General features: G+C 41.1%; 1 protein-coding gene across 4 annotated transcripts in view; it reads right to left on the bottom strand.

Moving 5' to 3' along the window:
- XYLT1 (xylosyltransferase 1) overlaps positions 1 to 25,753 on the bottom strand; it is a 179,601-nt gene that overhangs the window by 153,029 nt on the left and 819 nt on the right. The gene's annotated exons all lie outside the window — the stretch shown is intronic.

Genomic DNA, 25,753 nt, shown 5'->3' with positions numbered 1-25,753 from the left:
CAACTTCAGCAAAATATCACGGGGGTACCTCCTTTGCCTGAGGGCTCTCACCCTTTTCAGAGTTCAAACGCTCACCACAAAAACAGGTGTGACCATTTCAAAAAAGGCTGCAATCCCATTTTCTTGTCAAGTTGCAATCTGTAGTTTGCAACAGAGTAAATAAAATGACAAAAATTACTTTTGTGATAATCTCTGCATTTATCTTCTTTTTCAAAATCATGTAAGATGGCTTTACCCTAAAGGGATGACACCTGAAATGAATATAATCATAAGTCCTCATTGGCCTATTAAATCAAAACTGTAAGGAGATAAAAATGAGCAATAAAAAATTAACTTAGTTCCTACCTAAAGATGGGTGGAAATTTCACTGTATTAATTGAAATCAGTTTGCAGCCAGGCCTTGCTCTCTGCCTCAGTAAACTGCATCCCATTAAAACAATGTTGTGGAAATGAACCAAGCTCCAGCACTGCTGCCTCTCAGGTACCAGCCCCAGCTCTCTGCAGCTGATACCCGCTCCAGGGTGCCTGGCCTGTGTTCTTGTCACCTGCCTTGCCCCAGGAAGGACAGCCACAGGGCACTACAACACCAACACCCATCCCAAACCCAAACTACATAGTGCAGGCGTCCAGATCCCACACACGGCAGCATTTCCTGAGTAAACATGCAATACATTAGACTTTGTTGTTGTTGTTTAAATGCTGTGTTTGTAGAATGGAGCAATAAAACTTATTGCAGGCAATGCTGGCAGGCTACTAGGTGGGAAATTGTATGTAAGAAACAAGGGCATCCCAACACAATGTAAATAGGAAGCAATTGTGATCCCAGTGAAGGGAACTGTCCCACTGAAGGACACACAGTTGAGGTTTCCCAAAGGAGCCAACTTCACTCAAAACTAATGGCATCTGCATGCCTAAGTGTCAAACACTCTTCAAAATTACAAGTGTTAACAAATATTCAACTGGGACTTAAAGAAAAAGTGGCAAATGCCCTCTGGATGGTGCCAGAGATCTGCACTCTATTGAAGTTCGTGGAAATTGTGGGTAGTTGCACCCATAATGAAGTGGGTTCCACATATGTACCCCAAAAATCCAAAGGCTCAGCTTGAGAGCAGTCTTTACTTTAAATGATGCATTTTGACTGCCTAGCATCACATTTCAACAGAAAATCAATTGGAGACAGCAGATGAGTGAGAGAAAAAAATAAAGTAAAATACACTATTTGCTTCTCACATGTGATGTTGGCTCATCCTTGTCAATAAAAACAGCCGGGATGCTCCTAATTGTGTCTATGTAACCACTGACCTTTAAAAGAAAAAGTCACTTCATTTCAGAACACTCAAGATTCCTGAAAAATAAAATAAAATTAATCTGTTCGGTCAACAGAGGACACATCATCACAACAAGCAGATATATAATGCCACAGGCAGCAGCAAATTGCTTTCAGCACTACACAAACTACACAGATTATCTGAGCAATTATTTATGCAAAGCTGTGAGGTGCTGAATGTACACCATGGATGATGTTCTGAGCTGGCCAACTTCAGCCACTACAGAAATGTAAACCAGCCCTCAGCAAAACCCAACACACAGAGCAACCCCGCTCGTGTTTACAGGAGCAGGAGACATTTTTACAGCACCCTGGCTGTGTTCAGCCCTGGCCTCACTGCAGAACACATCTGTACAACAATAACAACTTCCTTAAAATGATGTAGCCAAGTACAATGACATATGTTAAATATAGCCACGAGAGAGCTGGGAGCAGAAATCCATGAATAACTGTATTGATTGCAGTAAAGAAAACCTGGACATGTTTGGAGTGGAGACATTTCCTGATGAAATTCTTTCCATGTGGTAAAAACACAGACATTGTCTTACACCTTTCCACACACTAAAACAGTAAAACAAAACTCCAGACACTACTGTTAGAGTTCAAGTATCTGCTCAACTATTGTTGCAGACAGGGACAGAAAATGGATCTTCCAGCACAAAGAAAATCTGATGCTTTGAAATTAACCATAATTCTTAATTTCAAACAGAAGTTGGAAACATTGAATTTAGTTCTATGAAAATTCTAGATAAAATTTCTTCAATTCTTGAATTTTCTTTAATTTCTTGAAGTTTTCTATGCTTTCAATTTAGGAGATAAAGAATTTACTCTAATGCCCACATTATCCCACATGTATAGTCATTACCAAGTACTGTATATTCAGACCATATTGTAAGTGATGGGATAGAACAAGATGACAACACCACTAGGAGGGTGGCAGAGCAGTAGTGTCTCTTCTGCTCTCTAGTTCTTTAAAATCTTACACTGAGTTTTCACACATGAAAGTGCATTTTCCAATGTTAACTGCTCTGTTAATAAATAAATAAATAATAAGTCAGATATTCTACACTCACTGTCACTCTACATGCAATCTATATGTGAAATTCCTCAAGACTCTGGCTGAGACACAAATTAAGGATGATTTTACTACCCCTGAAAATTCAGGCAGTTACTTTATGCAAGTATTACTGGTTTCAAAAATCCGCTCTATTGCCAACAAACATTAGGAAACTTCCCCAGAAACAACTCTGCCCCTCTGAAAGCCACAGGCAGCACTTCTGAGAGTCACCTCTTGGGGGTCCATGGCAGTAACTTGCCTGGAACATTATTCCTTAACATCCCAACTTTGTGTGCTGCTGGTCCCAGTTTCGCCTGCCACAGCAGATGACAGGAGCTAGTGCTGGGTGGCCCCACAGCTGGGCCATTTTGGGCCATTTTGTGGCCACCACGCAGCACTCCGAGCAAACAGGAACTGGCTCAGCCATGGCCTGGCCTCAGGCACAGGGTGCCACGAGCACCCAGCAAAGCTGGGCTGGGGCTCCAGGCAGAAACCCCGAAGAGGAAGCGCCACAGCAGTGAGAGTACAGCACACACGGCTGGGATTCACGGGGGAAAGAGAAAAATTAAAACCAAGAGTGGTTACAAGATGAGGAACGGCGATAACAGACAGGGAAAGGGAGGAAGAGGTAGAGATAGTAAGTTTAAAAGTGGAAAGCTAAGATCTTTACAGGAAGCACAGATGGGAGCTCATCTTCGTGAGAATCTACCTGTCTGCAGGGGCTGGCAGAACATAGCGAAGCACCCAATGCCAGCATCATCTCCATGACAGGCACTTCAGCAAAAATAAAATCTTTCTCTTCCTGAAAGCTTAAGCTCTGTCCTGAAACATAATCCTCTGCTGTTAGCTTTTCTGCTCGTCTCCTTCCATCAATCATTTCAAGTGCTAGGAACCCGCAGTCCTTGCTGTACCCAACACAGTTTTCATTAATGATACCTCTGCTACCTTATCCAAAAGATCAGAATTTCAAAATCTGCATTGTAGGACACATCTAAATTACCTTAAAAAAAAGGCCTAAACATGTAATGAACATGCAATAACCCATGTTGCTGCTGTGTTTGTCAAACTTCCTCAGGGAATCTTCTGCATAGCATTTAGAATCCCTTTGCACAAGATTTTCAGCCATGCATGAATTAGATTTGCAGTGAAAAACTGTATGAGAAACCCATCCTTTTCTCAACAGGCAGGTGAAACAGCTGTGTTCTAGCACAGAACAGCTCCCCTACACCCAATAAAACTCTTGCCTTGTCATTTACTCACATTTAAGTGTTCATCTTTCTGTTACCTAAGCAGCAGCATGGAAGGTTTCTGTCACACTAACCCGCACTGAGTGAAACAGAGATTTTAAGCAGGTAAGCAATGTTGAAAGTACTTCCAACCAACAGAGCAAGGAGCAAGAGCAGTACATCCTAATTTGGGGGCTCAGGATCATCACCTTTCAGAAGTCTGCTGCAACTGAGAAAGCGACACCAACACAATGATAGCTCACACCAACTCATTACTGAAGAGACAAAGGGCTTGCAATGACCAGAGTACATGTGCAGGAGAGTACAGGTGAAACCTGCACTTGTGCAGGACACACAACCTGTTCACTTCAGATGACACTGGTGAAAATAAATATGAAGATGAAGACAGAGGCTACCCACATTGTTACCAAAGCCCAGTTAATTTATTTTTCCATCCATTATGCCTAGAATGTTTGGGCAGAAAAAAGCAAATTTATTTATTTTTCCAAAGCTTTTGTTCTCTCTGCTCACACACGTGCACGTGGAGACAGTGTTTAATGCCTGTTCTTCCCTGGAAGCACATGCACCAAGGAGCTCCCTGTCTGAGCAGAGCTGCTGAGGGATGTGATGCTCAGCTGCCCTGACCCTGCAGGGCGGGCATCCCGCTGCTGCAGCTCCTGGGAGAGCAGCACTGCGGTCACTGAGAGCCCACTGGCACTGCTGCCCAAGGCAGGGGCACACAGGTGGGATTCTGATGGGCTCCCCACCACTCCCAGGCTTTGCAATGTACAGTTTTAACAGGGCTGGCGGCTTTTGAGGCACTGTGAATGAGCCAATATCTATAGCTGTGATTTTACAACGTGACTGAAGTGTCACATCCCAAGCAGTGCCTGCAAAAGACTGTCCAAATGTAGATCAGGCCACAGCATCCAGAGATCCCAGAGAGGGAAAAGCTGTGCAGCAACATCACACAAACCCATCTGACAGGATCTTGAAATAAAACCTAATACAAGTTTCTCCCTGACAAAGTCCACATCAGGCCTCTTGCTCTCCAGAGAAAAAAAACAGGCATTTTTGTATGGAAACACTCTGCTCCTTTGCCTCCTGAAGACTTTGAAATCACACACACTTATTAGTTATTCCATGCAGGCGTGTGAACCTTTGCACTTGGATGTTGAAGGAAAAATTTATCCTTGACATAAAAATCAATCACATTAACAGTGCAACTTTCCAAACTCCTGCAGGTTCACTCCAAAGAGAGCACTAATTCTTTTTTTAACTTTGAATGAGTCAGATAAAGTGTCTGCTCAGGGCTTTGTTTGTAGGAATTAAACATTTATGTGAGATCCTGAGAATTTTATGTAGCAGCATTTAGCAGAAAATTAATGTTTCCAGCCAATTTTTATTTGAATTTGTATTCAACACCACAGAATTTTCTTATGGTATTTGTATTGTAGCAACTGTTTCAGAACTCCCAAACTTGTTCTCTTCCAAACTAGGAAAATTTGGCAAATCAACCAGAACTTATGAGGTATTTAAAACAAAAGGATAAGTGGCAACGGGAAAAGTTTGACAAGCTGATGAATAATCAGAAAGCTAAAGGAAGAACATCTTAGCAGAAAATATTACAAAGAAATAATTTATTCCTCACAGAGTAAAAAGCCTCTATGAGATAAAATTCAATTTTTAAAAGGTTTACCATCCCTGCAGTTCATGGATTGGTTTGACTACCATAGTTAGGAAACTGTGGCATTTTGTTGTCAACATGACATTTCTGAAAGCAGCAAACAGCAACATGTACCAAACTATGTCTGTAAATCTATCTGCCGGGAGACAAGAAGTGCTAAATGAATCAAAACTCCTAGCAAATAGTATGCTGTAGAATAGCTCTTCAAAGATGGATGCAAACAGAGTTACACAGCTCTGAAGACAAACTGGGAGAACAATGTAAAGGTAAACCCCACTAAGCACAGTTTCAGGAGATAATTATAAAGCTCTAAGAGTCTTGCCATCAGATCCAAGAGGCTTGAATAGAAAGCAAGCAGCCTGCCTCTGATGTTAGCTCCACAAAAGTCCTAGGACCAACTACTTTTATTAAAATAGCAAAATACTCTTTTGGGAAAGGCATTTTCCTGAACCATTTAAATGCAGGGAGGAAGAAAAGAAAAACTGAAAATCTGGAAGTGTGTGGAAAGCTGCAGCTAAACATTTCTTTTGTAACAAACTGCAGTTTCCTGAAGTCAAACAGATATTTATGTGCAAAGCTGCCTTCAAACCAGAAGCACATTCTCCTCTCTGGGTTTGTTTGCTTTGCCTTTTTTACAATGCAGACCATTACACGTTACACAAAGCCCCTGAATAACCCCACTGGGAGTGGGAGCCTCTCTGTGCTGAACATATAGTAAAATAACATTCCTGCTTCAAAGAAAACTTACAAGATCCAAAGAGACAAAAGACTCAATCCAGAAAGAAAAAGAGGCACAGAGGCCACCAAAGGCCACAAAAAAAGGTCAGCAAGAATAAAACTTCCGAGTTCTGTCCCCTTGTATGCAGTATTACCCCTGCAGAGTCAAGAGGTCTCCCAGCATCGACTGATCCTTTCTCCCACTCCCAGTAATAAACTGTAACATCCTCTGAAGTCAGGAGCAGACACAGGACAATGAGGGAAGCTACTCTTGCACTGTGCAGAACAAAAGTCATCCCTATAGGGTCTGCCTCACAAGGCTTAAGTGTAGAGTTCACTTCTCTACAGGAACCAAGACAAAGATCACTCTATATTTAATTTAACTGAGGTGAAGTTACTGCAGAGGTGCTGGACAACTTCACTGAGGCCTAAACTGCAACTAGTAACATTAATTTGAAATTCTTGCTAGAACTCAGAAATTCTAAGTTTATTAAATTATCAATGCTTTACTAATCAAAAAATAATTTAGGCTATGAATTAATGTGAAATTATAAAACTAGAGACCCTTCACATAATATTAATTTATCCATCTTTGGATGTTTTATCATGAATAGTGATTGGTTCATTATATATTCTTACCCTAAGATACATTTTAAATGTAGCTTAAAATTCTAAAGACGGCATTACCAACTGAAATGTGGCAGCAAGAACTAATTTAAATAGAGAACAAATAATGAATACAGTGATAGTTTCTGAAAAACTGCCAGATGACAAAGAAAAACTAACAAGGTCAGCACCTCACTTGCTATGTCATCTTGTATTTCTCCAAGTTTCATACAGGACTTAATTTGGAGCATAAACTAATACGCTTTTCTAACTGCAAACATGTTTTACTTTCTGAGAGAAGGCTTGGAGGTCACTGCACATCACATTTTGCTGTCATATCTGTCCTTTCAATTTTTTCAAGACAGAAAGATGGCAACAGGAAATAGAGGTGCATAACAGTTACTTTGTGCATCAGTTCCTGTAAGGTTTTAACAGGCATCACCTCTCCGTCCAAGGTGGTACTTCTGAAAAGTTGTTACCTCAGCTGAGGTTACAGGGTTCTGCTAAATATCACTCAACCATGAGCTGCTCCAATCACTCCTGACCAAGAGGACACATAATCCTTTCTTCATGATGACATGCCCTGTCTGCTACTGAGAAGCAAATCAAACACACAGGGAAAAGACCTCTTCAGCTCTCTTAAAAGTAGAGGAAAAAAAGCAAGCCAAGAAAGGAGGATCAGCTATTTATTTGACAAAGAGATTTTTAATACAGCTTTTAAAACAAAGCTATCATCTCCGTGATACAAAAAAACACTACCAATCTTATTTCAGGTTTTAGTCAGAGGAAACTCTCAACAAATGCATTGCAACAATAAAATGGGTAATTTATTTTGAATATTTGTTTCTAATCTTTCAGGCAATGCCCAATCATGGCAGGATGCCGCTCGTCACTTTCTGACAACTTTCTCTAGCAGTGGCCTGTCAACAACTCTGGAATGGAATTACTCATTACTACTCTGCAGACTCATAATTCCTCACCTCTTTATCATCTATTTTGCTGATAACTTCTAGCAGACCAGCGAGAGCTCATTTTCCTTTGCAGGAAATTTGTTTATGCTCTAAACTCCTGATGATACAAACATAAACACTGGGGAGAAAACCACAGAAGTTGGCAAAAGATGGGCAGGATCCCACTACAACTTCAATAACCAAAGAGACTGCAAATAAATACAAGATATCACACCTTTATGGTGTTAGAAAGGTCACCAGATTATCAACATTTGTTTTAGATAGAGACAGACTACTTCCCTTTCCAAATCTTGACTTTATTGTGCTTTCTCTTCCAGCTATAAAAGAAAAATTTGTGCCAGTTATGAACTTTGTCACGGAGTGAACATGAAACAAAACTTAGTTAGCAGTTTTTTTTATAAATACCAAAGAGAAAGCTTCAAAAAGGAAAAAAAATGTAGCAGGTAGACACCACTTCCCAACTAACAGAGTAGAAAAATTTAAAGTTCCTTTTAAAAAATCCTGAAGGATTTACACAGCTTTAACCTGAAATCAAATGTGACAAGAGCTTTTGGATGTACTGCAAGAGACTAATAGCAACAATTTTGTTAGGAATAAAAAGCTGGTTTGTCACAGCAGCACAACTCTGTGTACAGCCTGTATCTCCATACACCTGAGCTGTGTATGAATACAAATTTCATCTTGTTATTTGTTGAAGTTCTTTTTCCTCAAGATTCACTCTCCACAGATCCTTGTCTTCCTCCATGCAACAAAACAATGTTCACTGGGAATCTAAAGCTGCTTCATGCAGCATCAAAGTCCTACATCAATCTTTTTATACAGTAGCTGGGATGTGCTGACACCCTACTGCCTTTCAGGGTGAGCATTCACCCTTTGATCTCCAGCTTCACATAGCAAGAAATCTCCTCCACAATATAGATATGCATATATATGCACGTAAACATATCAATTTACATATGTGCATATAAGTACATATACATATTTAAGTAAGGGTGGCTGATTTGTCAACAAATGGGGCATAGGGGAGCATTTATTCTAAGTGCATTTGTTTATACCATATTTGAGACAAGTGTGTTTCATAAGCAGGTAGAAAAATCCATAAATGCTTTGCATTGGGAAAAGAAGCCTAAACATCAGCTCAGGATGTTGGTGTATCTGCCACAGTATAAATGTCACAGCACAGCACACTGCACTGCCTCAGCTTAGGGCAGAGCTTGCTTTGCCTCTTTGGTGATGTGAAGCAAAGCTGAACTTGATTTCGAGTAAGAAATGTTAAAGGAAACATCAACCTGAGCTTAGAGAACGAAATGTCAACTCGGTGAAAAGCTCCAGGTGACTTTGACTGCAGTCAGTCACTACCAATCACTACTGAATATTTCAGGTCTTACAGCTCTGCCAGGACTTTATAACTCAAAGGACAACAAGCCCTAAGGTAAGTCTTAACTCTTTCAAAGTAATAGGTTGGACTTGATCTCAAAGGTCTTTTCCAACCTAGTTAATTCTGTGATTTTGTAATTGGGAATTTTTCCACCAACTTCAGAGGAGTTAAGAATTCACTACATATTCGATGCTACATATTAAAGGATAATGGACATTGCAATTTTATTTTAACTCATAAGAGATCTTGAAAAGATAGAAACTAGAAATATCAAGCACAGTGTCCTTGAGCCCAGCTAACAGAAACATTAGCACCACATAAAGCTCCTGCACAGTGATGTAGATAAATCACACACAAATCTATCAAGAACAGTACTTCACCTTCAGCCTGAGCTCCACTACCTGCCTGCCCTTTGATATCCCACCACACCACAAGCACAGACATGTCCTACTAAGGGCAGGACATTACCCCAGGATACCTGTACTAACTTCCACTTCCCTTAGAGACTCTAGTCTTCATTTAAGAGACTCACAGTCTCTTAAACTGTGAATTCATTTAAGAATTCACAGTTTTCCTAAGAAATTCCTTCCACATTTAATTGCTTTTACTGTTGATACAGTTTATAGTATTTCAAACACTGTTTGCAACCTTCCCATTACACCACACCATATTATGCCATCATTGTAGGGCACAAACTGCAGTGCCTTTTGAGAAGATGTTGATAACCCCTCATTCATATTATTCAATATCTGAAAGGACTGTGAGTTCATATCAAACATGAAGCATTTGCCAGGGTCCCTTGCTGTACAAATAAAAGCTACATGCCAGAAATACATTTCCAGAGGCATTATGCTAAGCACCAGCTACAAAGACAACTCTACAGAGTATGCGAGTGCATAATGTGAATTTCTACAACCACTTTCTTTTGCTATTGATCAAAGTTGGTCTATCTCTGCAAAAAGGTGACAAAACTGTTACTCAAATGCTCAGAAACAATAATTTAATCTTTGTTCAGAAAAGGGATGGAAGAACAGAAGTAGAGATACACATCAGTGAGAATAAAAAATGAAATGGAGAACAGGAAAATCTGATCTTTAGAAAGAAGAAAGGTGCGAGCAAAGAGGAGCACAGACGTGGACATGAAAGCAAGTTTCCAGGGCATGCTAAGGGAGAATCCAAACAGAAAGTTCATCTCTGCCGCAGTGATGAGTTGTCCTGCAGGTGAATCAGCCGCGTTGTGTGGGGTGAGGGGTGCTGAAGGTGCAGCCTCCTTCAATGGGCAGCAGCCGTGCCACAGGCAGGGACAGAACAGGAGCTGAGCTTCCATGGGCCACTGCCTGGGGCTAACAGCCACTGCAGCTCAGCCTGCTGGGGGAATAAACCAGCCAGCTTTCAACAAAAAGGGACTTGAGGAGAAGCACAGCAACAGAGCTACCAAGAAGTCAGGAGTTAGTAGCATGGTAACAGGAATCAGCTGCTCTAAAATAATGTAATGCTACACAAGTTGCTTTGAACTTCTCATGAGCAAAGTGACTAAAGTTACCTTCCAGTAGCAACTGGAACTCTAAAAATCCATTAAATGCATAGTCTGGAATCATTATTAAAACACAAGTCCTCTCAAACATATGCCAAGTGTTTATTTTTTATTTTTTTTAACACAACAGCAGGTCCTGCAGCAACAAACAGAACCCAAGTGGTGAGATTCCTCAAGCTTGCCCTGAAGCCTTAACATACTCCTGCTCTCCTCTACAAACCACGGCCTTGTCTGTAGGCAAACTGTGAGAGCTGTCTAAGATCAGGGCATCCTGCAGGCACCCTCTGCTCCCAGGGCACATCCACTGCTGTGGCACAGTTTCACTGAAGATCTGGACATTGTTTCTGGCTTTTCCTTCACAGCTACATTATCAAACTTTGTTCTATAAACATAAAGACCTTACTCTCACAAAAAAAATTTGTATAAACAAGGAAAATAATTGCAAATAAAATAAAATAAAATAAGCAGGGAGGCAACTTGACCAGAGTAATAGCAAAGAGTTGCTTTGTCACAACACAGAGTCTGCAACCAATTCATAGTTATTCCTCTTTCATCATGCGTAGAAAGTTTCTTACAAAATTGTTAAAACCAGCACAACCAGAGTTTACCCAGAATTAAAACAGCTGTGAAGGATTTCTGTACAGTACTGATTTTGATTCTGGTTTTGCTCAACTATGAGCCAGATAACTGCCCCTCAGAATAGCAGGCAAATGTCTGTTCATGGGGTCATTCCTCCAAGGATGGGACTTGACCTCAGCGGCACATTGCAGCATCCTCACAGCATTTCCATGTGGCAAGAAATGAGCTTTTGGCTAATTTAAACACATCTGGGTAATTCCTTAAGTGGTTAATAAACTGTTAACACAAAAGGTATTACTCAGCAAACCTGTTCAACTTCACAGGAAGTTTCCTTGGGTAGGACTGAATTGTTTGGGCCACAGATTTCTGCACACAGAAGTTGCAGCTGAGCAATGCCTTGAGTAGTGTCTTCCTATAAACTGTATCACCAGTGAGGAAACATCTGTGTTCATTTTGTTTATTCAGCAAGCTTTGGAGCATTAGGGATAATAGAAAAGCTTCTTCTCAAGGACTTATGCTCACAGTCAGCAGCTGGAATGGCCAAAGGTTTGGGGGTTTGCTAGTTTCTTTTTCCCCCTCATACACACACTTAAGGAGATTGGTAATCTTAAAAGAAATATTAGGCTTGCAACTAGGTATGTTCAGAAGATACTCCTATTTATGCTGATACATGCAAACCAAATGACTTCATAATGGCTGTGTTAAATCCTGAAAAATAAAATGCATAGAATTGAAGCAGCATAAGCTGCTTCTGCTACTGGCAAGTGAGAGCTGAGCTGTGGGAAATGTTACCTTTCACTGACTTCCTCCAGGCTGAGACAGGTTTGGGGCCACAGATGTGTGCAGCTCACAGAAAAATGATCCCAATTACTGATGTAGCAGAAAGAAGATAAAATTAGTTCCCTCCACCAACTGCTCCAAAACAGAACCAGCTGCTGCAAAGTGAGCCAGGCACAACCCCAGCCTGTAGCATTGGTAACAGAATCTAACCATCACTGTCCAGACCTGAACCACCCATCCCACCAAATCAGGGCCTATCAGACAGCTGAAGCAGAAGGGTCTCTTCTCTTGGGGCAGGAAAGGTGCCTGCACAACCCACCTGGGCACCTCGAGGGCTGGCAACTGTTTTGTTAACTGACAGTTTCAGATTTGGCTCAAACACATTAAAGACTCTGAAACTGAAACAGAGAAAAGAGCTTGCCTGCTTCTGGGAATCCTGCACAAGGTGATGCCAGGCACATGACTTACACTCAGAAGCTGTAGGCAACAGCCACTTTTTGCACTGGTATTGGAATAAGAATTTGCCACAGCAAAGTACATTTATGCCATGTCCTTACTCACAGCAATCCCCAACAGATACTGTGGCAAAAATCATCTCATGCTTTTCTTCAAATGCATCTTCTCTTCTGCATTCCTCAGTGAGTCACTTACCAAGTCATGAATGCCCTGTAAACCTTCCAGCTCCTTTGGGGGACTGCTCTATTCAGGATAGTCATCCTGTCACTAAAAAGACCCCAAACAACAAACAGACACGGATGTGTGGCAAACATCACTCCTCAGAGCAGCTTCAATCCATGTGTTTGTTGTCTGCCAGGCACTGGTACACACCAATCTGGTCCCTGTCCAGTGACTCAGTGCTTCTGTTTGACTGGGAAGCAGAGACAGCCAGCCTGTGTTTTCCTCCTCCAGGAGAGGCCACACAAGCAGCATTTGTAAAGGTGGGAGGTGAACCTACATCCACTTGCTGCCACACAGACAGAGCACCTTTCTTCTAGACCCTGAGGTTTGGTTTTATTTTTCAAAGTTCAGTTCATACAACCATGGCATCATTTAGGTTGGAAATGACAGTAAGATCACTGAGAACAACTGTTAAAAACACCATAAACCAGCCATTGGAGCTGACACACTGCACAAGCTGTTCTGAATACAAGACAACAACATAAATGTTTGCCTAAACATAAACTTCAACATAAATGTTTGCAGTTTAATCTCATACTGGCAGATGCCTGGGCTGATCATCACTTATGGGTAATTTGGCTATCTCCTTAGGTGGGGATTTAAATTAAGTTCTAACACAGGTAATCAGCTTGAATACAAAGCAGGCATTTTAAACCCATTCAGAAACCCCACCCATTCCCCTCAAATCTGGCCCAAGGAAGTCCACCAGTCACACTGAAGCACATGACCTCTAAAAAGCTGACTGAGAGAATCAGAGCATAATGCAACAGAGATGGATTCAACACAGCTGCCATCAACGTAATATTTCCATAATGCAAAACTCAGTGCAGTCTTCCTGCATGAGCATCCTTAGTAATTCAGCATGGGATTAAATTATTAACTTTCCACAACTTTCACTGAGACCAAACAAGGCCAGCAGAATATGAACAGCCCTTAAAAAAAAATCCTGAATTTTAACTTTTTGCACTCAAAAACACTAAAAATGGAGAGTGATTGTTAAAAAATTCCACCACTGCCAAGAGAAATATGCAGGATCTCAAGCTGTAACTGCCCAACACCACCAATCTCTCTTATCACAGGTAATTCCATTCAGAACACAGAAAGGAACATTATATATTAGTTTTCAGAAGCAATATTTATAAAACCCAGTTAAAGAAGTATTACTATAAAATATTTTCTTTTTTTTTCTCTAGTATCCTGTAACACTTTAGGACAACAGAACAATCTTTATTTTAAGACCCTTTTCACTTTAACAATTTCAAAGAAAATACAAATGCTGTATAAAAAACCCACCCTAATACAATCATATTCACAAGATTATTCTTGACTGATTTTATATCCACATCTTCACTCCATGCCCTAATGAAGACACTGTGGCTGTGAAGAACCACAGGTTATTCTCAGTGTGCTGTTTTACTTGAGCTCTTACACATCTGCATCTTCATCCTATAGCAAACAACTGAGAACACTGAAAAAGGTGGAATTTAGCTGACAAAGGTGTCTCAATATCAGTCCTGTACAAAAATCTCTCACACATCATGCTTACACAGGATAATGATCAGAGGTGGAACCAACCCTAAACATGAAGATTTTCTAAAAGAATCTGCAACTAAAAGGGCACAAACTTGATGAAGTGATGACTGGCCACATCCTAGACTTGTTTAAACTGCATGCTGCAAAGCAAAATATCTCTAAGCAAAGTTCAGTCAGGAAAATTCCAGCCTGAGCAACTCTTGCTTATATTTGACCACAAATATTTGACCACTATGGAATACAGGTATGCATGCATGCCTCTCTTGGCATGAAAGTTGCAAAACTGAGTTCTTGAACACATTTTACTCTAGTAAACAGGAAGGGGAGAAACACAGAAACCACCAAACCACCAACTCTCTACTAAAGAGATGATTGTAACACCTGTGGTATCTCTGTGTTGCTATGAAACTATCATCCTAACCTTAGCAACAGATTTAAACCTTTAAGGATACATTTTGCTCTCTGTAGGCAACACAAAACAGGAAAATACAGCAGAGGGGTTTATTTTAAGCCAACAGGAAACAGTACTTCAACTGGACAACACAAGTTAGGAAGACAGCAATTTACCAATGACAGCAAGCAAGGAAAAAAAAACACCACACAAGTTTATTCAACAGTGAAAGAGTATTTCATAATGGAGTTACTATTTATCAAGTGTGGAATAGAGACCTGAAGCACTTTCCTCACCAGTTACCATGATCCATTTCCTACCAACACAGTCCCAGCTGAGCTACTGAAGTCACTGCCATAAGTCCCAGCTGGAGCCTGGAGCAGCCTCTGCAACCACTGACAACAGCCCCAGAAACAGGAGGGAATTGTTCAAGGACAAGCAGGAAGTGAGTACACGAGGCAATGTTAAAACACTTACAAGCAAACAAAACACACAGCACCTCATTCATTGCCTACCAAAAGCTTGAAAGCACTGAAGCTTAGGTGGCAGAGTTTAGAGCAAAGCTGGGCTAGTTCTGGTAACTAAATTGGAAATACACCTCTGAGGCTGAATCCAGAAGAGTATGAACATAAAGGGCTTCCTTACACTTATCCCTTCCAGGTGACACCACTCCACAAAGCATCTGAAGCACAGTGCATGACTGCTAATACGCTCTGCAAAACCACCCTGACACTTCAAAAGCAACAAAATGCTCCAGCAGTTGCTGAGCTGTCCACATTGTCCAAAAATGGAAACCTTGAAGAACCATTTGACTTGCAAGACCCTTTTTTTCCTTCCACAGTTATTCATTCATAGGTCCTTGATATGAGAATTACTGTAAATTTACATCAGTGCAACTAGAAAGTGAAAATCCCCTGAAGAACTTAAACTACAGAATAAGCCATTAACAACAATCTGGGAGAACACGAGATCAGACTTGTGATGGTACTAAAATAGATGAACCTCAAACCACTTTAAATAACTGTATCAAATTTGTCTGAAATCTTTTAACTTATATATTTGGTTGTATAATGGCAAACAAACCCTATAACAACTTTCACATAAAATACCTTTAGGTCAAATTTTGCTGCGTGAAATACATGCTTAAACCCATGGATCCCACAGCACCTGTAGAATTAGAGTCCCAGGCTACACAAACCTACTCAAAATTCCAAATTAACCTGGTTCTTTCTCTTCATCAACTACCTCTTAAAATGGCTATTTCTTATGAGATTCGCTTCTGGAAAATTCCTGCCCTTTGAAAGCACAATAAATGCATTTGTATTTATCCAACTTTTAAACTAGTTGTGCTCTCAGAGGTTCCATGGAGCCTTGCAGCTGACCTAACTTTTTGTTCTTCCCCACACAGAAGCTTGTCCTGCAGTACAAGCTTGTCCTCCTGCCCATTTCACTGAAATGCTAACCAAGGGGAGCAAGCACCCCTAAACTCACACTCTAGATGCCCACTGCAGCTTCACACAGGGGGACAGGAAAAGGCCAGTGCAGTCTGCTTTTCTTAGGCATCTGGGGATGAAAAAAATCAACTTCAAAAGAAAGCATAGAGAAAAAACACTGTATTTTTAAACTGGGGATTGAGGGTGAGGCGAAGAAATCTCTGTTTACACTCTCTGTGAAGTGAACAGGTTTGAGACCATCTTCTCCTAATAAATAGTCATTAATCACTTGCAGGCACTTAGCACAGGAGGTCATGTGGTGGCAGCCTGGCCAGTGTAAATGTTTAATACTGAATTAGATTAGAAAGGCTCAGGACAGTGTCATCACAGCTACAGTGCTACCTGCAAAACCTCCCCAACTTTCCTTTTCCTCAGTACCACTGAGGCCTGACCCAGGCTTTGGGGATGGGATGATGTGGTCTTGCTATGAGCTAACTACAGAAAGCCAGATGGCCGGGAGCTTATTGCACCATTTTATCACTGTACTGCTGTAAAACACTGTCACTTACTGGATCACATCTCTGTTATTAGGAACATGAACACAGGGGTGATGAGCTGCCTGTAGGGCAGACTGCACGGGAGTCTCCAGCTCTCTCCTGGGGGGACACCCAGCACACGGGCACTGCCACGTACTGGCACAACACATGCAAAAATACAAACACAAACACCCTCATTTGTGTGCACAGAGCTGGAGGAGCAGCACTCAGAGGGCTTTACAAGAATATTTCATAACCCTCCTCCCCCTGTCCTCTACTCAGTTAGCAGCTCAGTCAGAGCCAACCACAGCTATAATTATTGTCATAATTATTATTTTAATAAGAATCAATGACTTATCAAAATATTGCACTGAAGACTTTCACGTCTTTCGTTGTAAGACTGCCAAAAAGGCAGTTCATTGCTGAGGTACTGCTCCATGTACTCTGCTAGCAGGCAGCACCTCCAAGTTTCTATTTCTGCCACTGAGTGACTAAACTCAATTCCAGTGAATGCCAAAATGTAAGCAGTTTGAGGCACAGTAGCTGTGCAAAGTATTATTATTCTCGTAGTGCACACACACTAACAGCTTTGTTTACTACATTCACTCCTCTTCTGCTTGTTTCCTTGGTTGTACATACTGTGGGCCAAGTTGCTGAACTTAGATGCCATAAGGTAGCCACCTGAATTCTTATTTACATATTTAAACAGCTGTCAGGCACCCACAGTAAGTTTTAAGAGCATAAGCAAGCCTGTAAACATCTAAGTCAATATAGTTAGGTGCCAAGATGTATCCCCAGCTAGCCAAATGTAGTTCTCTGCAGAAAAGATGCTAGTTTTCTTGAGATTATTTTTTCTTCAAGGCAGGATTAGCTTGATAACAGATTATTTTTTATTTACATGCCTGTTCAAGATGACTCCAATCCAGATCTCTGGTAACACTCCATTTCCACAGAGAACTCCAGTTTACATTTTCATAATTAGCAGATAGCCATTTATTTAGTCAGAGCTCCAGGTACACAGAGAAAGAAGTTCCTTAAATAACTAATGACACTGGCAACTGTGGGATTCCTCATCATGGGTGTCAGTTGCCACCCCACTGAGTTCACAGGTAGAACATGTAGGACTCTACCTTCCTCTGTGACGTGCAGTTGTGCAACTCCAAAGAACCAAAAAATTCCTCTGGAAATGGGAAATGTCATTTTTTCAGGTTCATTGTCCCTCTCCCATGTAAGGGTGAACAGGCTGGATGTAGTTTCAGGGAGCTTGCTTCACTTTAGTCAATACAGTCACGACCTCACACACTTCTTCTTTGAAAGAAGACACTTTAACTGAACCGTGTGTGCTCCTGAATCAGAAAGAATGCAATTATAAAGAACACAGATAACTAGAAACAGGTTGAGTTTTAAGAACAAAAATGAGATTCATCTCAGAAATTCAGACAGCATGAAATCCAAAACTGACCACCACAAAAAGTCAGCAAATAGCATCAGCTTGAAGAAAAATACTCAGATTTCACCAATATAACTGAACCAAAAAGTACATCTGAAGGGCAAGCAAAGGCTGCAGCATGAAGCAGAAATGAGTGTCCATGACTCATTCAACCAAATCCAAGTTAAACTGAAGTTTGCAGTGTCATTCAGCTTTGTAGAATTGTTTTAAATAAGCATCCCACTTACTCTCTAATAATAGAACAGCAACAGAACAGTAACTTGAAAACAAAATATATGTGGGAAGCATTCACGATCTGACCTCAGAGTCATCCACACACTAGTGTGAAATCTTTTTTAGCTAACTTTTTTAATTAACTGGTATTCATTTTTTGATTTGATTTCATCATTACAAAAAAAAAAGCAGCAAATTATAGACACGTTATAAATAGTTTGTCCCTTGGAGGAATTCTCTAATCATCTCTAAAAATAAGAAGTCATATGATTTCAGTGTCCTGTACTGACCCTTTCAGTACTCAGCAAGGTTACACTGTATATATATTTAGGTAATGCTACATGTTGCTCAATTTTTATATCCATACAATTACAAAGCCTGGTCTCTTCACTTCTAGAGCATACTCACACTCAGTAAAGCACTCAGTCCTGTATTTGTTGTAAAGCTTGAGAATTACTCCATGGGAAGCACAGGTCCACAAGGCATGAAAACCATTTTGTGCTTCCAGGTGAAGCCTGGAAATATCCTTTACTTGCCCAAAACTAGCTGGGCAGCCAATTTATGATACTAGCCTCTTGCTGTGTTTTTTCTTGATCCATCCATGGTAATCAATCCTTCAACTTATCCCACCCCTAGGCTGTATAGTGCCAATCACAGAGAAATTCTGAGAGGGAATCACTGAAGCAGGGTTTGTGGAAGTAATACTGCAAAGTTCCATTTGTCACTCTGGTTAACTGCTAGCAGCTCCAACTTGCTATTCAGCCTGTAAACTATTCAAGACAGGGACCTTTCCTCACATGTGTCTGTGAAGCTTCTAGTGCCCAGATGGTGCCATACAAATGAATAATAATTATATTTTCATGTAGACCATTATTGTGCATAATGTAAATTACTTTCACTGATCCAAGAGGAAATAATTTTCTCATTTTGAAATGAAAAGAGAGAGTAAAAATAATGATTACTTGTTTGATGTTGTCATTATAACAATAATTACATTTGTGGGTCCAGAATCCCCAGCTGGTCTGTACTGACTTTAATGGAGTTATACCAATGCATGGCAGCTGACAAGCTCCTGGTCCTTGCTGAACATCTCAACTGCTTTACAAGAACAGATTACTTCAAACCCACACTGTTTCCATGCAGGATGGGATGTTAATTAAGCAATCAAGCACTTTACAGACTGGGGAAGACAAACACCAGACCTGGCACCTAGAGGAATGGATTCCTACATGCATGGCAGGTACCTGAGCATCACTGCCATGGCCCCTGCCTTGCTGGCATAGAGGCACAGGCTTCTGCACAGATGCACACTGCAAATGAGCTGAACTGCCTTCTGGAGACAGACACTCAACTCTGCTCATGAGAAGGCCTCAGACCCCAGATGTCTGTGAGATTCAACCCAAGCTTAAAAAGGAAACACCCAAACACCCAAAAGGAAACGGCCATAATCAGCAGCACCAAGTGTGAAAAGGAAGAATAAAGTTGTGACCTGCCAGGGCTTGGCTCCTCTGGAGGAAAGAGATAAAAACCACAATGATCAGAGCAATGAGGACTAGTCTGGAGTACCAATAACTGAAAAACCCAAAACTACCTGTCACCCTCAGCTCTGTGGCCCTTAACACTTTGCTAAAGATGTCAAGAGGTTACTGATGAGAGTAGGCAACCAAGACTTCAACTTTGCCTTGTCCCACAGAGCTTCTCCCATTCAATATGTGCTCTGTGGAACAGCATCAAAGGCCTACCATTACTTAAAAAAAATGAAGGCCTGAGGTTCCAAGTCTAAAAATCAGACTCAAACACTTGGAACTGTTAGTCCTCAAACTCCAGTCATACATACCAGAACCCATGTGCCCTCCAAGTATCCACACAGGGATGCTCCTGCCTCTGCCCAAATCAGCCTAAGCCAAAAGAAAAAAATACAGGACATTGTATTCCAGTTAAAGAGCCATTGCAAAAGCTTCAGTGAAGTGCCAGATCTAATTTTAACACTATAAAAAAAATCAGGAAATATTTGATTAAAATTAATCCTTGAGGTTATATAATTTGACTATTGCTACAAATTAAGATCACTTCATGCTTCCATTGTACTCCTGGCCCTTCAGCAAGCGCTAATAAGATGCCATATCACAGATCACAGACTTCCAATGCTGAAAGGGAGAAATATTTTGAAAAATGTTTCTGAATAGAGCCAAAACATGTGGCAGGTAATGAGGGCCTTTTACACCAAAATGTACCCATTTTGCAATAGCTGACAGGAAGTAAATGGGATTTGTACATCCCCTGTACAACAGCTGGTCTTCTCTTGCTAAAAAATTAAAACACTTCTGTTTCAAAGGGAACATCTGCAAAATTCCATCACACATTAAGGAATAAAAAAAAACAACACAACAAAAAATACACCAGTGGCCTGGAAAAGGCTTCTGATCCATCTAATATAACACATTCCCACATTCCTGCAGAGAAGATGCTTAACAAGGTAACTGCTGCAGGAGACCAACAGTGTAATCTGGCTCTAATACTCCCCTTAAATGATGCATACATTACTTCTCTTGCTGCAAAGATTTGTTTGTTTTATTAATGTGTGCCTTGTTAAGTGCTACAACTTTGTAAAAATGATTATGCACCTTCCAGCTGCAGATGAATTGTCTCCCTCCTTTGCCATTACTAAATGATGAGCTGTCTCCATTCTCCTTCTCAATTGTTATTAAAGCCATATTACAGCATGATTAAGATCCTGATAATAAGTAGAACTGTATTTAACAGTCAAGTCAGTACTATGGACCCATTCTCTAAGAAATATATCATTTTGGGCCACATAATAGCTTGATGCTATTAATTTTATTCACAATGCAGGGTACCTTAACTCAGCAGTTTCACTGAGCCCAGTGTACTGAAGTGAGACTCAGTTTCCAGAGATTGATTCATTCTGGACTGAAGTTTAACACACAAAATGATTAGCTCACATTAAGCTTCTTTGCACTTTTCAGGTCTGGAATTTTTTTTCTGAAAATCAGTTTTCCCTCATTTCCTGTGTTCAGATTAAATTACTGAGGCCACAGGTCTACATCAACAAGATACTTAGAGTGGAATATATTTAAATAAGTACCATTTGATTGTGTCTACATATATGGAACTATATATTCACTGATTGAAGCAAAGAGGATAAATCAGTGGTGGGATAGTTTCTTTTTTCTTGAAAATTCATTTGGTTAATAGAGCTTAGCAGCTTATTTGACACTTAAATGCATCTCTGTAGAGTGAACTCCCAGGGACTACAGTGACTCTTACAGCAGTAGCCCAGTTCCTTGCCCACAGTAGAGGACCCCTCCTTCAAGGCACACCTTCTGCCACACCTGTGCAAAGCTGAGCTTTATCACTGGTGCTGCACTGAAAGTTGTGCTCCATCCAGAAACTCACTTGTCCTGTACCTCCCACATGGATGCTCAGCACAGGGTAGGTCCAGGCTGTGTGTTTGTTTCTGGCAAAACAGTGCTGGGAATCCACCTGCACAATCTAAACATTCCAGGGGCAAATACACTTCAAAAGAAAACTCTCATTTCCAAACCTGAAAGAATCCCAAGCTTTTATATGATGTACAAGGTGAATTCTGCACTGGACTTACTTCGGGGAAGCATTTGGAAAAGGCTGGGGGAAATAATTGTTGGATGAACCTTAGAGAAAGTGGAGTAAAGCCTCCTGGGTTTTCTTTCCTGTATGACTCCCATGGTGCTTTCCAGCATTAGAGTTGCTGCTGCTTTGCTTCTAGTTACAACAACTGATCCCAGTTTTTATAACCCTTAGCTTGGAGCAGAGCAGCTCCCGGATGCCTTTCCTAGCTTCAGTAGCCAACAGGGATTAGAGAGTTTAGGCACACATTGTAATTACTTTTTGCTTCTTGCACCTTTAACCTGGTGGAGCTCAGCATGAATCACTAGGAGGTGACAAGGATGGAAAAAGCAAGAAAAAACAGGCTTGAGCACATTCAGCTGATCAACCCATGGAGGACCCAGCCTCACTCTCCACACTGCCAGGAGAAATCCCTACATTTCCCACTACAGGCATGAAATTAAGGAGAAGCACTGGTGCTCCTCAGGACTGTCCTCCCTGGCTTAATTTTGGCTTGGAATTAAAACTGCTCACTGACCCCAAACACACTTTCTTTTCATTCTACAGCTCTCAACATTTTGAGCTATCAATATGTTTGGTTCCTTTGACAGCTTCATGCTGAAAGAAACATACCATTTCTTTAAAAGAACACACAAAATTTCAGACTGAAGAACTGCTTTGATCCCACACCAGCAGGCAAGAGCTGTATTTCACTGAACTGACAGTAACCAGTGCCCTGGCATTTCTGCTTTATGGCAAAACAGGCAGCAGTGAAAACCCAAGGCTAGCAGGAGGCACAAAGGAGCAGCAGGTACCCACTGACAGTGCCTTCAACACCCAGTTCCAAGGCAGGGGCCACAGCTGGGCAGAACAAGTGCATCCCTGTGATGCACAACAGCCTGTCAGTGCATCATCACAGCAGCAGATGCTCTGCTGTCACATCTCTCTCATCCTCAGCAGCCCCAAAGCAGAGATTTGCATGCCATTTTCTTCCCTTTGGGTTCCCAACACACAACATCCACAAGCCCCTTCCACCATCACTAGCAGGCTGCACCAAGGAAACATTCATGGTTTAGACTGAGCAGCAAGCTTACAGTATTTTCACAAAAAGCTGTTGCACACTTTTCAAAGAGAAAGACCCCTCCATAAAAATCAACCCATTCTCAGAAGGGAGCATAATTCTTCTGTGCTTTTGACACTTGAGTTGTGCTGCATGAATAAAGCTTGTGCAAAAGGTGCAGCTGCCAGAACGGTTGCAAGTATGCACTGAAATCAGCGCTAACAATACAGTTGATACTTCTTCAGAACTATCTATAAGATGGTTTCATTAAATATGGAACGACTGCAGAAAACTGCTTATGACTAATGAAAGATCCAGGTGTAGCTGGTCAGGGGATCCAGCACAGTAAGTGTTTTCAATTGCAAAATTGCTCAATTCAAAATTGTTTCTTCCTGCCAAGTTGGCAATTCCCATTCAATTACATGCAGGTACAGTGGCAAACCTTTTACTATAGTACAATGCTATTTTATCTACCAAATGATAGTGCTTATTGCAAGTATCTGACAGCACTTAATAAAAATCTAAACATATTTTAAACACCTGGTTCAAAGGATTATGTTTCTTTTCCTGCAGACACAAATTACCAAATACTCACACTACTTATGTCTAACTCGGTAAAGTAAAATAGGGACCCCCATTTCAGTCTTTTACACAGGGCTGAGACAAATTAAAAACAAGATAAATAAAAGCACTGTAGCCTCATATGGCAATTTTCAGACATCGGTTTGAAAAGAACTGTATTCTGCCAAGTTTCCAAAATCTGGTTTGCATAACTATTTAGTATAAAGGCTCATCTAAGGGTAGTTAGCAGGGCAAGTGAAAAAAGTACAAAAACCATGATCAACTACTACATCACAGAATAACATTTAGCAGCCTTTCAAAAATATACTCCTCAAAATGTACTAAAACTCACCACACTACTAATAGACCAAAGACACATTGAAATTAACACTATTTTTGGTTAAAATGCAAGACTGAGAAATCTTTGAAAAATCCTTGGCGGGCCCCTCGGATGCGCTTAACCCAAGACATGTGGATATAATGGAACCACTGTACTCACACCAGTCAGCTTCTCCAACTGTTGCAAAACAATTTGACATACACAAACAATGGGAAACTCGGATTGAGAAGGATAGTAACTTTGCTTGGATATTACATAAATTGCATTCTAATGTGCAAACAAAGCAACAGGAAAAAATCTTCCTCGATACAGATGGTACACAATTCCATTTCTCAGAGATTTTCCTCGTGAACCGAGTCGGAAATCAAGACTGGTAACATAGGCAAGACTGGTAACTTTACCTACCAATTTAATACAGGTGCCAAGTTTTTAAGGCAGAAGGCTTGACAAAGACAATTTCCCTATCACTTTTCCACCAAGCACACATTGGAGTCAATAGATGGATACTTAAATGTGAGGTTTTGTATTCTGACAAAGTAATTTTAAGGATGGCGGCTCCTTCCCAGTGTGCAGGCTAAGCAAAACCACAAGTACCATAAAGTCATCTTGAAGAAGCCTTGCCAAATCACCTCTTGACAAAGTGTCGTTAAGTATGCTGCCACTTGCTTTGAGCATTGTTGCCCCTTTTTTTTTTTTTTTTGTTAATATCAAAATCAGACATTGTGGCACAGCCCAGTGTGATCCATACCAGTCATTTAGATAACGAGGGGAAAATAGGTGCACTCAGCATGTGTTTTAAACATGTTTTCTATTCAGAACCCCAGTGCTCCATCTTTAGGTCTTTGATCAAAACTGTATGCAAAAGACATGATTCATAGCTGCCAGCATCAAAATACTCATATTCAGTGTCTGCGTGTGGCCAGCCTGGAAACAATGAGCTCTCGACCCGAACCCGGCGCTCGTTCCAGCACATCGGGTGCAAACTGGACACTGTGCCAGGACATTTGTAGGACAACTGCTTAGAGTACATGCTCCAACATAGCCCTGAGCCCACAGAAGAGGATCATTTCCTAGAAAGTCTGGGGAGCTGGGAAGCAGGGCTGAAGCTCCAGGTGCAGCCTGCCCTCTCCCGGCCCCCTGCCTGCCCAGGTACCAGCGTCCGCCAACCTTGATAACCCACAGTGAAGAGATCAGGAAGGATGGAGAGATGAAAGCATAAAATACTTGATGGACAGGAAAAGAGGCAGAGGGCAAGGTGATGGATGAAAAATAGTGGAGCCTAAATAGCTACATCTATGAACACAGCAAACACCAAGATAAGATAATGTGTAGAAACAAAAACTGAATTCAGTAAATTAGATTTTTAATTTCCACATCTAGAAAGCAGAGCAGGATCTGCACACAGTGGATGGGTACGTACTACAAGCTGTCTTAAATGTTAGTGATGGGAGTACTCGTGTGCTGGGAGCTCAGCTCTTTGCAGCCTTTCGAGGCCAAACCACTCACTGTAATTTACAAGGGTAAATCACCTCTGAGCCCCAAGTTCTTGCTTTCTCTCTCAAGGTTGTAAACAAAGATACAGAAACTGACAAAACTAAGCATGCACTTCGAGAGGCATCACGTACTTAATGCAAGCCTACTGCTGAAAGAATAAAGTGAAAACCAAAAGAAGCTTCTCCTGAGCTGGAGAATACTAGCACTAGTGCTACATATCGGAGGTTCGCAGGAACACTGTTAATTTGCTTTCTCACATGCCTAATAGAAAATTCAAAAATAGAAAATTCAAAAGTCGAAAATTCAACTAGCAATAGAGCCAGATTTGCAACCCCTTCTGGTTTCAGGCCTGAGTCATTTGAATGAAAACCAGAGAGTTTGCAAAAGAATAAGATAAGAAACAAGGTCCTCATCCTGTGTGGGCACAGTTTCAGTGTCCCCGAGCTGTCAGCGGTTAATAAAATGATTGCATTACATATCACTGCCCATCACCTCCTGGGCCTGTTAGAGCTGTGCAATAAAGAGCAGCGCCCGTGCGCTTTTCCGGGTGGAACACGCAAAGTAGCTCTAAGACAAACGCCTAGGACGGTGTGGGG

This window comes from Anomalospiza imberbis, chromosome 16 (assembly GCF_031753505.1).
Source record: "Anomalospiza imberbis isolate Cuckoo-Finch-1a 21T00152 chromosome 16, ASM3175350v1, whole genome shotgun sequence".
NCBI lineage: Eukaryota > Metazoa > Chordata > Aves > Passeriformes > Viduidae > Anomalospiza > Anomalospiza imberbis.
The sequence above is the reverse complement of the archived record's forward strand: the minus strand, read 5'-3'. Positions and strand labels throughout refer to the sequence as shown.